The 17,765-nt window shown below is 31.1% G+C and overlaps 1 protein-coding gene across 3 annotated transcripts in view; it reads left to right on the top strand.

Moving 5' to 3' along the window:
• Nucleotides 1-17,765, top strand: part of arm (armadillo) — a 140,991-nt gene that overhangs the window by 33,648 nt on the left and 89,578 nt on the right. For all 3 annotated transcript variants that reach the window (XM_088190542.1, XM_088190547.1, XM_088190538.1), the window contains exon 2: nt 12,350-12,500. The gene's annotated coding sequence lies outside the window, so the exon portion shown is untranslated. The remainder of the gene's footprint in view (nt 1-12,349; nt 12,501-17,765) is intronic.

The raw sequence follows: 17,765 nt of genomic DNA, 5'->3' as shown, positions 1-17,765 counted from the left end.
TTTAATATATACGTAGTATATATACGAGAATTTATTCTAGTTTTTGTTACATATATATTTTTTATCTATATTTGCGCTAACCTATGTGTATGCAGAAGTCGATTGGTATTATTATTTTTATAAATAATTTATTGTTACTTTCAATTTGAAATACCTTGAAAATGTCTGATATAAGTGATATATTACAGCCGTGTTAGGTCGTATGTTACAGTGAATATGTATTTTTAATTGAAGTTATATTTTTACAAGTATAAATATAATTTCACAAGCTTTAGTGAAAGCATATGTTACAACCAGGGCTGTGGAGTCGTTAAAAAAAAACACGACTCCGACTCCGACTCCAATTCCGATATTTACCAACAACACGACTCCACTCCGACTCCGACTCCGACTTCGACTCCGACTCAAAAAAGTTTAATTTTATCAGGTATTTTTGGTGTTTTTCTACAAGTTTAATATTCATACGCTATACACATTCATTATTACGCAATTAAAAATTGATAAATTTCATAATTTAAAAAATGCTCGGAGTCGCTCATTTTTCACGACTCCGACTCCGACTCCAACTCCGGCCAAAACACCACGACTCCACGACTCCAACTCCGACTCCGACTCCGACTCCACAGCCCTGGTTACAACACAAAACAAAAAGAAAACAGAACTTACGTCTCATTGTTCAACTTACTTTAAAAATATAGTTTAGAGAAAAGCGATTATATCGCGTTCATGGTACATTAGAATACTATATTAATAAAAATATGAGAATTAGAAAAAACATATTAAAATGAAAGTACGTACTTTAAAATCCAAATTAATTTAATTAAATACCTAATAAATACAACAACGCGATGATAATAAACATAAATAATACGCAAAACAGTCCCGCACGAGAGTGATTTGTCCCGCGTCCCACATAAACATTTAAATGTTACGCAGGTAAAAAATTAACAGATTTTTGCTGTAAAATAATAACATAATGGCATAAAAATTAATGGATGCTGTTATGAAATGTATTTTATTCCTAATATGTATGAATTTCGCCATTTTTGTATGAGTTTCACGCTAATGGTTGGAGACGCGTTCCATGTCGGGGAATCCTCGAGCCGCTCGGGGATTTTCAGACGTAAGCGTCTGCGTAATAGTCATACGCCCCACTGTCCACTCAGTCTCCAAACGTTCAGAGTGTGCGCGCCGAAGCTTACGCCATGAAAAGTTGACATTACCGTGTGACGAAGGGTTTTTTTCACACAACGGTTTTATTAAAAAAAAATGTTCTCCACAATTTAAAAAAGTATCGAATACATTTTCATTATTCCACATTGAAATGCAACTTCTGAAATGATTTTTAATTTACTGACTAGTGCCTGGCGTAAAGATGCTTGATTCTAAAATAATTGAAGGCCGAGTTAATGATAAAGCAGAATTTCGGAATTTCAATAATTTTTAAAACAAGGGTTAGCCATCTTTAATGAACTAAAATCAAGTTATAAATATTGAATATTTTTAGGTTAAATAATATAGATAAAAATTTAACTCAATTTATTTTGTGTAAGAGACGGATCGTTATGATTATTTTGTTTATTTAATGCGTATGCGTTATTTCACAAATACTAAAATTAAAAAATTCAGGCAGAAATAAACCATTCCATTCGCAACATTCGCAGTCATCTTCTAAGTTAATTTAAATAAAAATGAGTTTTATAATAAATAAAAATAAGTTTTTTATTGTTTTATTGTAAATTGTAACGCCATATATAAAAACTTCAGTTAACTTTTACTACCAGTAAAAAAGCGAAAAATCATTTTAGTATTTACATTGATGAAGCAATTCCAGACTATATATATTAGCTGTTATAAATATAATATTAAATTTTAATGTTGAAATTGTAAATACCTTTTGTATTTTCAATTATGTATATTTGCGACTTGCTTATACAAGTATCTGAGATAATTTATGCAGTGTGAAAATAAACTCTAAATTTCATTATGAAAGTCTATAAAGTGCTGTCTCTCTGTATTTTCTTTGTTTAAAAAGCCATTTATGAAAAAACAATTTAAGACGACAGTCGAAAACGCCAGACCTGAGGGTTTTAAAGAATACTAATTATAAAGAGATTGAATCATTATCCTCACTTAAAAAAATCAGAACAATAATATTGACTACCATTAAATAAATTGTGAATAGCTTAACACTTCGCAATGCAAAAAAACGCGAGTTCAGACTTAATATTATTGTCACTTAACATTTGACATTATCGCGAATATAACTGCTTTTGCATGGTGAGGTAACAACACTCTGGAGGTTACAGATTTCTGTCTTTATTTTCATATACGATTAAACCACCCCACAAAAGCGAATTCCCATTAAACTAATGACACCATCGGAGCGAGTTTAACCCTAATGGGCCACAACCTGCGAATTCGGCTTTATTTGCTTAGGCGTGTGCGAGTTTGATCGAAAATTGGATAAATAATACTCCAACGTACGTACTTACTGTAACATAAACATTCGAAAAAGGTCGGAGGATATATAAACTTTGTTTCGAAAATTGTCAACGCACTACGTGTAAAGTAAATATCAAAGATGGCCGACAAAAATCAATTGCTAGGGTGACACAATTTTATTAATGTTACAGAAGTAAAATATGAATAGACATGTCAAAGCTTGGTTAGTTATATGAAATATAACCCCTAATAGTATACATTTATTGAGTTTTGGCTCATCCTGCTTTTAATAAAAATATATGTACTAATTTAGTTAAATATATATTATTTTAAAATACAGCATTAGGTTCCATAATAAGTGTTTTAATAGTGTGAATTTTTAAATATAAAATACATATATTATATTTTTATTAGGATATTCTCAACTTTTTATTTTATGATATTACAGCTGTGATTTTTTTACTAAAAGGCTTATTTTTCAATAAAAAAATGATAAATAAGTTTGAATGTTATATGTAAGTTATTATTATTAATTATCAGCGCAAGTTCTTAATTAATTTATATAACATCAAACACAAAGGAACAGCAAAAAACATATTTTTCATTTAGGTTTTATACGAAATATATCCAGGCTGTATGTGTTAGGCAAAAAAATCATTACGTCGAAACAAAGGAAATTCTTTAAGTCGTGGTTTGGGTTATTTTCTCTTCTACTGAGAAAAAAAAAACAATGAAAGCTTTGCCTTAATTTAAATCTCGGAAATCCCCCAAGAAGCCATAGTTTATATTTTAGCATCATTACAATTCAAATCTCAAAAAAAGATAATTGTTTTTGAAAGCTTATCGTCAAAGCTTTTCCCCTTCATCTGATCGAAAATAATGACCGCTGCTTTGTGTTTAAAAGCTCTATGTAACATTGTAAATATTTACACTAACTTTGCCTATGACTAAGAAAGATTAATTACCAGCGATCCATCTCCGAAGTTAGATTGTTCAATTTTGAAGTTAAATTGAAAATTCTTTCGGGAAACCGTACTTCGAGTGCTAAAGACATTTTTTGTTACACCGAAATTAATGCGAGGTCCTTTGAAAGCCCAAATCAGAAACTTGCGAAGGGGACTTTAATGGCAACTTATGTTAAATATTTGCTGGGGCAATGTGCGTTTTGACCTTAGTAAATTTTGCTAGTTGTGCGGTGAATTTCAACTAAGAAAATGTACCGAAATGTTTATAAAAGTTAGTTCGTTTACATTATTGCATAATATATGTGTATGTTACAGTGAATGAGTATTTTTTAGTATTCATACTCGTACATCTACTAGCTTAAATAAAATTTATAATCAAATGTATGAAAAATATATATATGCTATATTTTTTGTAAGAGTTAATTTAACAGTTACAAAACGTATATTTACTGTTTAAATATAAACCATACTTAAAAAGTTAGGTTTAATTCGCTTTAGTTATGTTTTGGTTTGAACAGCCATTAGACGTTTCGCAATTTTCACAAGTATAAATATAATTTCATTAACTTATCAATTAAAATGTAGGTGCCTATTAATTTACTATGGCCAAAACTAAGCAGCACTTTGATAACACCGACGTGACGAAGGCGTATAGTCCATCCAATATGTTAGCGCTCATCATCATTGTGTTGGAAATAAGGGTGCGTGTACGCATGCATGCATACATACACAGTTTTCCGCGAATTGTTTACACCGATACGAGAATGTTACCATTATTAAATCAGGGTAGGATGACCATGCGTTGGAAATTGAATTAAAAATTATAATGTGTTATATTTTTATTATAAATTATTGTCATGTTGTGGTATTTTGTAATCAATAAAACAATTCATGTAATATTCTATCGGTATTTTAAAAAATATTATATTGAACAGATATTCAACCTGGAGAGTAATACCAAAACTGCTCTCATGTCTTTGAGTTAAATATGTATATAAATAAGTATGAAAGTGATATTTTACACTTTCCTCAACAAATTAAATTAAAAAAGTAAAAATGAATTGCACTTGTAATTTCACATGGTCACCCTATTATATTTTCTCACCAATACTGTGACGATGAGCGTTCATATCTTGGATGGACTGTAGAGTAATATACAAGAGTTCCGCTTGAACTCGTAAAAAGTTTAAGTAACTATCGCTGAATCTGGTCCAGCTAATTAGTCATCTTAAAGCATAAAGAGTTTAACTTGATATTTGAGTGATTATCTAATTACGCAATAAGCAATAATTTTTATTTTAATTAATTGTTATCTACCATCACATAAGAATGTTTTGGATGTATTATCTTGTCTCCTAAAGTAAAAAAGCAAATCTTTTAAAAGCATCAAAGCTCTGGAAATAAACTTATTATCTTAAGAGTTTTCTATATTTTATTTTCATAAATAAAACATTTTTAACAGCATAATAGAAAGGATTTTAATAATGAGTGTATGTTATGAGTTAATCTATTCAGATTCATATTATTTAAAAACTGAACTAAATAACATTATCTCTCAAATCGAGAAATTGAGTTGAGAAGTTATTCAAGTACCTACAAAATATTATTTAAAAAAGCTCTTCGACCTAGAAATAACATTATTTTATAAAAGCATACTATTAATGTGTTCCAATCCCATTTTAGTAAGACAGATACTAGGAATTATAGTATATATGCAATATAAATATGTCATGATTAATATATGATAGTTTTAGTCCCTAGCAATAAATATTCTTGTGATTAAATACATCCCTGATTACTGCCACTAATCGTAGTTAATTGCGAACCATTAGTTTTAACCTCAAGCACCGCAAGAGATCTGTGAATTTATGATTAATTGTCAACATGTTTGTCGCAGAATTAATTACTTTTTATGGATGAAATAGCCGTTTAGTGAAAATAATTAAAATAATACATTTAATAAGCACACATAGAGTGAAATAATAATGATAGTTAATTATTTTTTTTCTAAGATTGTTTGTTCAAAATGATTTAATATTGTCTAATTTAATGAATATAACTCTCACTCTCGATTATTTTAAATTCAAAGCATGTTTTTAAGCGAAACATATTTGCATCATGTTTACCAATAAAGTTTTAGGCACACGCGAGCTTTGTGTTTTCGATTATTAAATAATGAGTCCTATGAGAAGGTATACCCCATCAAATATTGTATATTGAACAGTGATATAACAAACACTAGGCATTCTGCGATAACGTCGTCCAATAAAGTGTTCACATTTCCGTGCTAAACGACCTTGGGTATAAATCCGAGCCATCTCAGCTGTACAACACAGGGAAGGCAGCAGGAAGGGCGCGCCGTGACGTCATACCGTCTCGGTGACGTCACGCGCCGTCACGGTCTGCCGAAATGGACTCGGCCGACTCTTCCCTTTCCCAGTGTTGCGAAAAACTAGGGCTGCCAACTAGATTGAACATTTTACGGCGGCCGCTTCTTTAATTTATTGCTCTTTGTATACCATTTTAAGAGTGTTATGAAACGTATTAGAATCGAAAGTCAATGCTTAGAGCAGTGTTTTTGTAATGCGTTAATGATAATCATAGTTTTATTGTATTTAATTTATGTCACTAATTCCTACAGGTTTTTTCAGTAATCATGCATTGCTTCTTTACTCTTCTAGGCTTATAAATGCTCGACATCCACATCCATAATAGTTTGACGGAGTCTATTTGATCTAAGTTTAATATTTCATCTGCCGTTCAGTCATACTTCCTGGAAGTAAGTTTGAGGAGTCTGTTGAAGATACATAATCTTAGAGAAATCTTTTGTTATTTGTGTTCTGATTATTGAATCAGAGGCAAAATAAAATTAATTTGCCGGTTTTATTTTAGAAAAATGTCTAAACTTGGACAAGAATTTTCTCTTTCTTCTGGCTCAAATAAATTGATTTAGAATGTTGATAAATTTGTAAAGAATGAATTTGAAAACGATTTTTAATTAGTGACGTGAAGTACAATTATTAAAGGTTGCAAAACTAATTGACGGATCACAATGCAGCGACCATCCAGTCAATTGTTGCACTTGTTTCTTCGAACAACGAAATATGTATACGCCTCTAGAAAGTGACATTAGCTTGATGGACATCTTTCCGAGGTCGAATTGTGCAACGGGAATATTGTGACCCTACGGTGCCTTTTGTCTTCCGATGATATATTGTTTTCCGTGACCGTTTCGCAACAAATAAATATTCTATCATTGACAAAAAACAGGCCATGATGACCTTAAAAAAATATATATTGAATATAATATATAAAAGTTTAACTACATCTTCAGGACGACTTGATGATTTTTACGCTGCAGAATTAGGACGATATAATAAATTAATTCATAAAATTTGTTTATTGCACAAATTTTATATGTTAATTATCGTGACTTAAAAGAATTATTAAAACTTGTAATTTAAAAATAAAATAAATTACATAAGTAATATTTTAAAGAAATCCACTGTCGCAAGAGATTGCTTTTTTAATTATAAAAAAATGAGGGTAGATTAAATCTTTCTTTACGCCCTTTAATTATTGATTTACTATGATACATTGTTGAGCTTCCTTTACGGATCGTTTACTTCCCGTTATATAGACTTATATTGTTAAGTTATTAACATAATATAACAATGCCAATATCACACGGGTCAAATCCTAATAAGGTATTGTACTGGCAACCCTATTTACGAGTAACCACATCCGAATCAAGAACTATTTATGTTCGCTTCATAAAAGTTATTGCCCCTTCAGAGTATTGCTCAGACATACTATGTATATACACATATGTACAAATATTTTTTCAAAATTGTTCCTAGTACTCGTTCGGCATACACAATGGCGAATTGCGACGGATTTTCGTAAGCGAGATTGGATTTTTAGAAATAAACATACGTTTTCAAGATTCTCGCTTTCTCCCTTCGCTGTGTTAAGTTCTCACTTTCAAAAAGGCACACATCTGTCAATTATGAAAAAAGGCTTCGGTTTTTTATTAGATTATATGAATAATATGAGGTGGAGTTTGATTGCGATATGGTATGACAGGAAATGATATTTGGAGTACATAGAAGCGATATAAGCGCTGAATCCACTCTAGATGATTTCATTTTTTTACTATACAGCGCCATTCTTTGCTTTAAAATAGAGCTTTCCAAAATATTTTTGGGATGGAATACTTTGTAAATCTTAAAGCTGTTTGCGAGTATCTTATGACATAAAATACACATTGCATCAGAAGCATCTGAATTACCAATAAACTTAAATCCAAAATTTAAATAACTTTTATCGTACTGCTATTTTGACTTTTACTGATAAAAGAAAAATTATCTTTCATCAGTTAAACTACCATTATTTATTTTTGTTATAGTTCCCATCTTTATCAAAAATCAGAGTAAATATTTTTTTTATATATAAATCCTATAATAAAATAAACAATTTTGTCAAGTGTAATTTTTACACAAATTTCACTAATTTATATTTTTAAAAGTATTAAGGGCTAACTTCATGTAAATAATTAAGAAATCGTTAAATGCAATATTATTTAATTTTTAAATGAAACAACATATCAGATATGTAATATTTTTGCAGACTTATTTTCTCTAGAATTTAGACAGTGGTATGCTGAATAGGTAACACGTATTTTAATTATATTCTGTGAACAATTTTATCAGCGCAGCCTATCAACTTGATAAGCTTGGCAACTGTCGACAGACTAATGACAGAATCAGGCAACGAAATAAAATTGATACACTTCATCATTTTCATAAGCACCGAGTGTGCAAATTTTAGTTCTTTTTTACAATCGCCCGTTAATATGAGATCAAACATGTAAAAATTTTGTTCGCAGAACATTTTTTAAGAAACACTGCTTGCCATTCTAATATTAATATTAATAATAAACCAAATTCAAAGATCCTTTTAAAATTTAATTTAGAAGAGTTATTTCTATGAGAGCGTAAGGAAATCTCTAAACGATTAGCGTTCTAAAGATTTAAGATTTAAATCCTAATCTCAATAACGTCTAACTTACAATACACTGCTTTTTATAAGACATAATATATCCTGCTATAAAACATCTAAGTTGATGCAATATTATTATTTTTATAAAAAGAAATGGCCAAAGCACAGTACCTTGCGATAAACCAATTGATAGTACCTCGAAAATATTTTTAAATGTATTAATATGTATATATGTACAAGTAAAATTGAATTTGTATGTTTGTACACGAATTATTTATTTTATCTGTATAAAAAGTGGCTAAGGTATAAAAGTAAAATTGTGACTAATTTTTCAATAATAAGTATGGCTCGCTTAATAGTAAACTTTTAAGAAATCCATAATTGTAATAATAGTCACATAATTCTCATATACTTAATTTATTATTAATTTTATATTCTCATAACAAAGTAAAATAGTAATAAATGAGTTATCAGTATTCAAAAGTAGTTACTCAATGGGGATCTAAAAAGCTTTTCGAGTTTATAGCTCTTAATAAATATTACGTCAAAAATCCAGGGCTGTAATTTAAATGAAATCTCAGACTGCATTATAAAAATATAGTTTTATTTATCAACCATATCTACATAAAAATTTTAACGGTGTCTTTTATCTTTCTGAAAAAAATATTACATTACAATGATTTCCTTAACAAATGATATTAATTACTTTTGAGCTGCTTTGTGTTAGTGTCAACAACTTCTCTAACTATAAATTTTAAAGGCGAGTTAATAACCCACGTGCCAAGTTTATAGTTTTCATCTCGTCAACTGGCTCTATTATTTATTCACGTCACCAAAATTCCAGCAGGAAGTTTCAGCGAAATTCTCACGTGAAAGCGTCGTCCATTACACACGCGTCGTATTAACATGCGACACGCGTAGCAACGTGATAAATTATAATTTCATAAAGTGTCCTCACTATTACTAGCGCTAGTTATCAAAGATACGGTAAGCGTGGTTTCGGTTCATCCATATCCTTATCTAGAATGTTAAGTGCTAGTATTCTTCAAATGTTAAGGGTGTTATCTATCCTACACTGTTAACCAACAGAAAGTTTCTGATGTGATTTCATAAGCTGTTATCGGATTATTATAAGCGACTTGTAGTCGCCATCAAAAAAATGGTGGCTTTATATACATATATGTATATATATATATATAAAATATCTTTCGAAGTATCTCTATGGCTTAAACTTTGAGCACACTAGCTCAGAAGTAGGTAGAGAATCGGTTTGATTTTTTTAAATGTGTATATTTTATTTTATAATTCAAAACCAACTACTTTTGATATAAAATAATAATATATTAATTTATACTTTATTTTTCGTACACAAATTCTGTTAAATTATTGCAGAGAAAGTAATGAAATATAGTAACGAGTACTTAATTTTTTAACGGATAATGTACAACTCAGTTAAACGTGACGATATTGGGGGTCGCAACATTTTCTTAATAATTACCATTATTGTAAATTGTTTTATTTTTAAGTTCATCTAAAATCTTGATTGAAAAATGCCAGGACATTTTTATGCATCCTTAAACAGGAAATGACTATATTGTTGCTGTCACTAAAAATATATTTTCATATCGTCTGAATTGCTTTACAACTGGCTGCGTTCCAAGCTCGCATTAATCTGCGCAGCAAGAGAAATTAGCCGCCCTTTGCCCTTAGAGCAGCGCCATAACAGCAGTAACGCCTTAATTGTTTATTAAAGCGTGTCAAAAACGTTTTGATTTATGACGCAGCAAAACGGAAAGCTTGCGGTATCGATCCGCCGCAAAAGTGCTAAGGACGGATGTGTCCGGGGTGGCGGGTTCCCAAACCATCCAACCGACCACCCTTGGGCGAGATTGATACGGGTCGCCCTTATGATTAATGATCGCGATCATTACAATAAACGTGTGCGAAGGGCCTTCGGCGACCTTGGTCTGGGCGTCATTAGGGCTTTGCGCAACTTCTCTCACGGTTGATTGATGGTATGCGTGTTTGGGTCTTTTCACGCTGAAACGATCCACCTGCGAGTAGGGCACTGGCTTGTTTTCAACTCTCACCTCGTAGACTACAATGACTTTTACACAAAGCCTAACAGCTTTACTTGCTGTAACTATTACACGAAAACTATCATTTTTATGTTGAAGCTATCAGCCTGAACGATCATTCACACTACGACTGCGACCACGTTTTTGTATTGCTTTTGACTCAAATTTTAAAAAGGGGTCAAAATTAGGACCATGGTTGCTTATAATATATATATAATTGATATAATTACTAATATAAAAAAATGTAAGATACATGTATTTACAAACATTTTAATTTATTGCATAAGTGATAATGGTAAAGTTGTAGATTAATTGAATATAATATAAAGATAGGTAAAAATATCGTATGTATTTAGTATAATTCTTTAGTCAAAGCAGATGCTTCTACTGTAAGAGCATCTGCATTGACTAAAGTTATATTAATTTTTATAGTTCCTTTCAGTCGTAATCTAGCTAATTTGTTGTTGATTGGTTTGGTCTGATTCCTAGAACTAATTTGGTAGTTTTACCAGTGACTATGATAAATTCTGTACTTCGTTGTGCCCTCTTGGTTGACCCACTGCAGTAAAAGGTGTAATTAAGTTTGTTTATTTATCCTGCTTCTTTCCACCTTATTTCTTGCAAGTGTACTGGATCTATCTTGAGTTTTGCATATTTTCTGGTTGTAACATTGTTTCCACATTCCAGGTTTATTTATCTAGATTTTCTTCACCTGGGCCATTATGAATCGGGTTGGGTTTATTATTATTACACTACCAATAACCACCAATATGAGAAACCATCCTATTCAACGATTTTTTGAACAATGCTTTTGATTGCTTATCTTTACTATTTATATATGTTTTTTCTAGAAAGTATTAATGGGATTACGCGTACATTATACGCACGCGTGGTATTATGTGAAACAAAGAAAGCCCAAAACTAGACGATTCCCCAGCGGTGTATTGATATACGTTAACCCGAAACTATTATGATCGCGGTAAAAGCTTTTATTCCTTTTTCTCTGAGCACTTGTGATGCCAGGAAAAACATTCGTACAGCTCCCGAGGGATAAAGGCTGAAACGCAAGTTTGCTTCTTGGACATCCATTTACACGTAATAAAAAAATGATGGCGAATTAAAATGTGCGAACAGATAATATATAATTTTGTGTTGTTTCATTTAATTATGAATAATTGTTTTGGTATCATGGAGAAACCGCTTAAAATAAAGCTCATGTACGTAAGATTATTTTTCACCTTTCTTTATTACTTGCCATTGGTATCAATCACTGATTTGTAAATTATTTATTATATCATACAGCCAACACAGTCACGGTATACCATCGCTTTTTTTCCCTCAGGCTTATAAAAAAATAGTCGCTTTGCAGGTTTCGAGTCGTCCCCACAGGACATATGTGACGTTGTATTTTAATATACTTGACGATATCAGGCTCCTGATACAACCCATATAGTTTACTGCTGTACTGACGATGCCAAGAAGTATCGTCCTCGCAAGTTTGTCTTAAAATTTACCCGCTGAGATTCGCTGGAGAGTGCGGGTATAAATATTTATTATCAGTAGCAATTACTAAAATAACATCAGTGCAAATATTATTAATAAATAAATTATTGATGTTTTTGAGTTATTCTTTATAACCTTATTGATTTTTAAGCAAAAACATAGGTACATATTTGAAAGAAAAAAATAATGTTTATAACAGCTTAGAATTTAAGCAAACACAAAATGATCGATAGTCCATTCAAAATTTACGCCTTCTGAAACGACGCATTTCAGATTTATTCCACATTGTGCCTTTATTCCATTCCAGTAGCAAACCGTTAAATTATTAAACGCATACATCATAATCTTGTTTTTCAGCGTTGTGACAGGCATATTACACTGGATCGTGTCTTTTTACCATATTCCATCAATATTTACCACTGACACGTGAGAGAAGAGGAAACAGATAACGTCTGCACAAATACGCACATCAATCAATTTAAGAGAGGAAGTGAGAAAATACTTGATGGTAATTATATATAGCTATAGCATAAACATCAATAAAAGCACACAAATATGTTATATATTATTTTAATTAGTTTAATATTCGGTATATGTTGTGTTAGGTTTGGTTGGGTCGTTTGGGCCAATAACTGACCTAACTCAATCTCAATCAAGCTTTATATAATCAAACCTATTTTTTTCCTTAGTGTTCTAACTAAAGATCATGAACTGTTAAATGCATAAATGCACATTTTTACACATATACGACAGATGATTAGAATGATAAAAAATATTAAACACTACAATTTTTGTATGAATATGACTTACGTTCTAAATTTATTAGGTGCTAATATTCGCAACAAGTTTATATTTAACATAACTATATCAATCCATAAACCTGACATTTAAAAGGTTTGTTGAGTAATTTGTTTCAACTGCTTCAAATATAAAAACTGCTACTTGATCGCCAATATGTCTTTGAAATGACGCTATAAACAAACAAAATTATATTTATACTTTGTCACTGATAAACTTCTACAAAAATTAAAAATAATGCAAATAAAACGATTACCAAAAAATTTTGCGAATTTGATCTAGTACCAAATATTTTTTTTTATAAATATTTTATAGAATCTACGACAGTGGTTGAAAAAAATACTTTATTAAGACCCGCAAACTGAGATTGGGTACATTTTTAAACTCTAGACAATTTTAAAGTATGCGCTAAAACCGTTGAGTTGAAGAGTTGCGATATATGACCGTTTGTGGAGCTCCTATTGCTTCACATTCCACTGTGACGTTACGCAGTTATAATTCGATAGCGTTCCCCATACAACGCTTTTTGAGATATTTCGTTATCATATAATACCTGTGGATATTCTTATCACTGTCAAAGCCAGAAAAGAAAAGACTAGTGAACTTCGAATGTCGTACTTTTAAAACAAAGTGAAGTGTAAATAATTGAAAATATTGAAACAAAGCATAATATTTATTGCGCCATTATGTATGTACTAAAATAATACAATATACGTTGTCATTACCAAACTAAGCACTCGACACGAAAAGCAACGATCAGATTTTTTCATCACAACGCATTTTTTTTGCGAACATAAGAAATATAAATGAAGCTCTAACTGAAGTCACTTCATAAGTAGCTTATTTATTAACTAATGTTAATATATATTTATGGGAATATATATTTATTTCAATAAATCAGCCTTTCAGCGAGAACAGTTGCTAGAGGAATTGAGCACATTGTGAGTAACATCAATAGCCAATCCAAAATCAAAGAAAATTATTTTGAGTTATTTTCTTCAATCTCGCCCAGTGATCAGGTTTCCAGGTTTTCCCAACGCGCCATATGTAAAATAATAATAAGTGCACTTCACGAAATGATATACCCATTTTTAATTTTTCTGTGAACAATTAGCTACTAAGTGAGTAGCTGGTCTTCACTACATTGATTACACAAGTAGTCAGTGCTATGTTTTAAAGTATATAAATAATTACTTCCATGAATAATTTGCATGGAACAACTACTGATAAAAATATTTTTAATAAAATTGAGAAAATCTTAACAAGGAATATTCTTAACTAAAATCGACTATAATGTGTCACATATTTAGTAGTAAAAATATAAGCAAGCCTTATATTTTTTTCAACAAAGGTACAGCTTAGTTTGAAAAAATAAAAGGCTTGTGCAAGTGCAAGTACTATGCTGGAAAAATCTCAATATATTGTGTGTTATTGAACCAGTTAAGTCAGCAGTAAACTTTATTCGTTCTTGTGAACTTAACCGTTATTTCCATGACTATTTATCTTAAATAAAAGCCGGATATTCGCTCTTGCTTTATCATACAGCAGCCTGATGGATCAGTCATGGCAGAGTTTTATTGAGTTTTTTGTAAGCTTTTTTTTTAAAAAAAACTTGCCTTCCGCTATTTTTAGGATTCACTAAATGGCTTTAAAAATGATCTTTTACGTAATAAAAATAATTTTATACGTAAATTATTGAAATCTGGAGGCAGTTAAATATTTAGAACATAATGAGATTCTTTAAATTAAAAATAGCCTACTAATACCGAATAATAAATAATACTGATGATACATAAAAACGATCAAAATTATTAGTCAAACTCACTTTATTGTAAAAAAATAAACTTCTATTAAGCATACCTATAATTCAATATAAAATTAAGTCACTCTGATAATTTATTTTAACTAAATATAGAGACTATATGTTGTAAAATACATTGATAAATATTCACAAATTTATACATGTATTTAATAATATTTCTTTGGGCAATTTTATGTGTAATTATTTATATTATATAATCAGGATATTGGTATAAAAATATTATTTTATTAAAATATAAAATAACCTAACACAATATTTTGTAATCTAACCAAATTTTATCCTAATTTAACCTAGCTCAACAAAGATAAACAAAGTCTGACCCTTAAATGGCAAATTCATATTCTGAAATGTCAAAACATAGGATATTTACGTAATTTATTAATAGTTAAGTAATGAATGCCATGTCTATTTCTGTTCATATATCGATTACTTAAGAACAATTGGAGATTTACTTAATACTTGTTTATTCTTTTTTTCTGATATTTTTGTCTTTATTTTAAATTTAAATAGCAATATCTCTATGAAAAAAAATCATTAAAAAATATATTTTATTTTATTTGCTTTCTGGGCCAATCTATACATGCTTTTCTCAAGAAATTATACAAATAAATAAACAATAATAAAAATAAATCACAACCATCGCTTTGGGCGGTCGAGCATTAACGAGCCTAAATAGGTCAAAACTTAAGCCGTTTTTCAAGTAACTAAAAGCGATAAACCGACTCGAAATCTCTGAAATTATTACAAAATGGAGCGATCGTTTAGCTGGATAAGAACTCGGATAACTGCCGCGAAATGACCTTTGGCCTAAATTGAGCTACATTCGAGTGGACTATCAAAACCTTTTTGACCAAATCGAAAATATCCTCTCTAGCCCCGAGATGTTTATATCGAATAAAGGGTAAATATAAATATACTTTAATGTATGTGTGGCGTATTGGAATTAGGCGGAAGTGGAAGTATATATGTGCATATGTGTATGTATGTATAAGTTTTCAACAGACGTGACGTGCCGTGACATAAATCATAAAGGAGCCGAGCTTATATCCGGTGTGGATGGCGAACGGATGTAGAATAAGTGAAAGGTAAATACTGATAAAGAAACGTATAAGGTTATCATAAGGTTGTGTAAGTTTTTCGAACCTTAGTATAATAATAAGTTTATTGATATGGGCATTGTCAAAAAAGTATGCCAGTCGCAGCTTATATCATTTTACAACGAAAAAGCTATCAGTTGTTAAAATAATATTCTTAAATTACTTAAACACACTTTAACTGTTTCTTTAAAGCGTAAAAACTTTGGGGATGGGGGTCCAAGAAACAATGCAATCGGTTCGCAAACAACCCTATTTGCAATTCGCCATGCATCACAGCAGCAAAGATAAACAAAAACGAGTCAGGAGACTGCATCGATATTAAAGACATCAACAAATCACCTAGAGAGCATCATAAGAGCAGTTTCCGACAGATCCAATTTGCATCACTGAAATCACAGCAGACAATAATACAACTCGACACGCCACGAAGACTCTCTGGCTTCCAATACCTGCCATTTTAATTTCACCGTCATTTACATTTCTCTATATAGTACAAAATTTTCTGGCGTTTATTTGGCTACAAAGTCACACACCTTAGACCTTGAAAGAATTATGGAAGAAGTCGGCGGTTAGTTGCTAATGCCACACAGGTGTACCTGAACTGGAAGAGAGCTATGATAGGTCACTTGCTGTTACGTATTAACTATGTAACATTGTTAATATATCGTGTTTTGATATAATAACCATATAGCACTATACATTTACAATACATATAAGCACAAAGGCAAAAGTTTTGTCGTCGTTACACAAGTGCCGATACATTGTGTAAAATTATTATAGTATAGTTTAAGTTGGTGTGTGTGTGTCCGTGAGGGCGGCTGGTTGCATGTTGGCCATGTAAATTTGTTTCGTATTGATCGGGTGGCACGCGCGTTGAAAAATTGTGTGCAAATCCTTTGTCGGGAGCCCGGAGCGCCCTAGATACCCAGTCCCGGAGCTGTGGGCGGTGACGTCACGGCGACGCGTTTGACGTCACCGCAGCCGGCAGGCACCTGAGCGAGGAGTGCGCGTGCGCGCGTGACCTGACCAACACAACCAACACCTGACGCAACGCCATCTTGCTGGGCGATGTCCCTATCCGTTTCCATTTGCGAAACCTACTTCCTGATAATAATGGAGAGGATGGGGGAGTCGGGTAGTTGAATATCCAGGAAATGTGGTGGTTGACATAATTACTGCCATTGCAGATCAATAGAAACCGTATTTATTATTTTCAGCGAAAACCGCTTTATATATTATTTTTCAAGCTCTCTCAATATAAAAAAGCTCTTGCTCACATACAGTTATTTATTCTATAGGCTTTTACAATAGTAATTTCGGGATCTTTGATAACAAAATACAAAATCATACTATTAAATCACGCTAGTTTAGCTAGGAACACGGTTACAAAGCACATTATCAAGAACGCAGACCTTTAGCGACGCGCCATTTGCGGTCCGAGAATGTTGATGGTATTGAGAAATAATAAAATATGAAAAATGAAATTTCGGTGTGATTAATCGATAACATTAACTAGCTAAAAAACCTTATTATTTGACTGTTATTACAATACACAATCTCAGCAGTTAAAAAAAAACACAATTTATACAATGCATTTAGATAGATTAGCAATAGAAAATACTAAGACGTTATAGCAAAATTATATACACTGACTGTCAAGTTTATGTTTAAATATATTGTATAATGATTTCGAATTCGCTGTAGAGCTTTTAAAATTATAATATATAAGTTTAAAAGTAACATTTTAAAGATTTGATCAAAACATCCTTATTTTTAGGCAACTTTGTAGAAACTCTGTATCGATTTTAAGTTTCAGACCCATTATCGAGTGCTCGATAATCAAAAATATATTATTTTAATAAAGAAGTTAATATTTAAATTCCAAAAAACAAGTACTAGTTTTAGTTGTGAAAAAACTTTTCCATTGAAACTTTCCATTGACTTTTCCAAAAACAAATCCATTGTTAAATATATTATATAAGTAATTACCAAGTTTTTAGAATTTTATGTTTATATTTTAGGCTCAAAACCCTTGTAAAAGACTTCAGAAATCTGA

This window comes from Plectrocnemia conspersa, unplaced genomic scaffold (assembly GCF_051122295.1).
Source record: "Plectrocnemia conspersa isolate PC_06_02 unplaced genomic scaffold, ASM5112229v1 ptg000008l, whole genome shotgun sequence".
Lineage (NCBI taxonomy): Eukaryota > Metazoa > Arthropoda > Insecta > Trichoptera > Polycentropodidae > Plectrocnemia > Plectrocnemia conspersa.
Note: the sequence above shows the minus strand (reverse complement) of the source record. Positions and strands in the feature narration are given on the sequence as shown.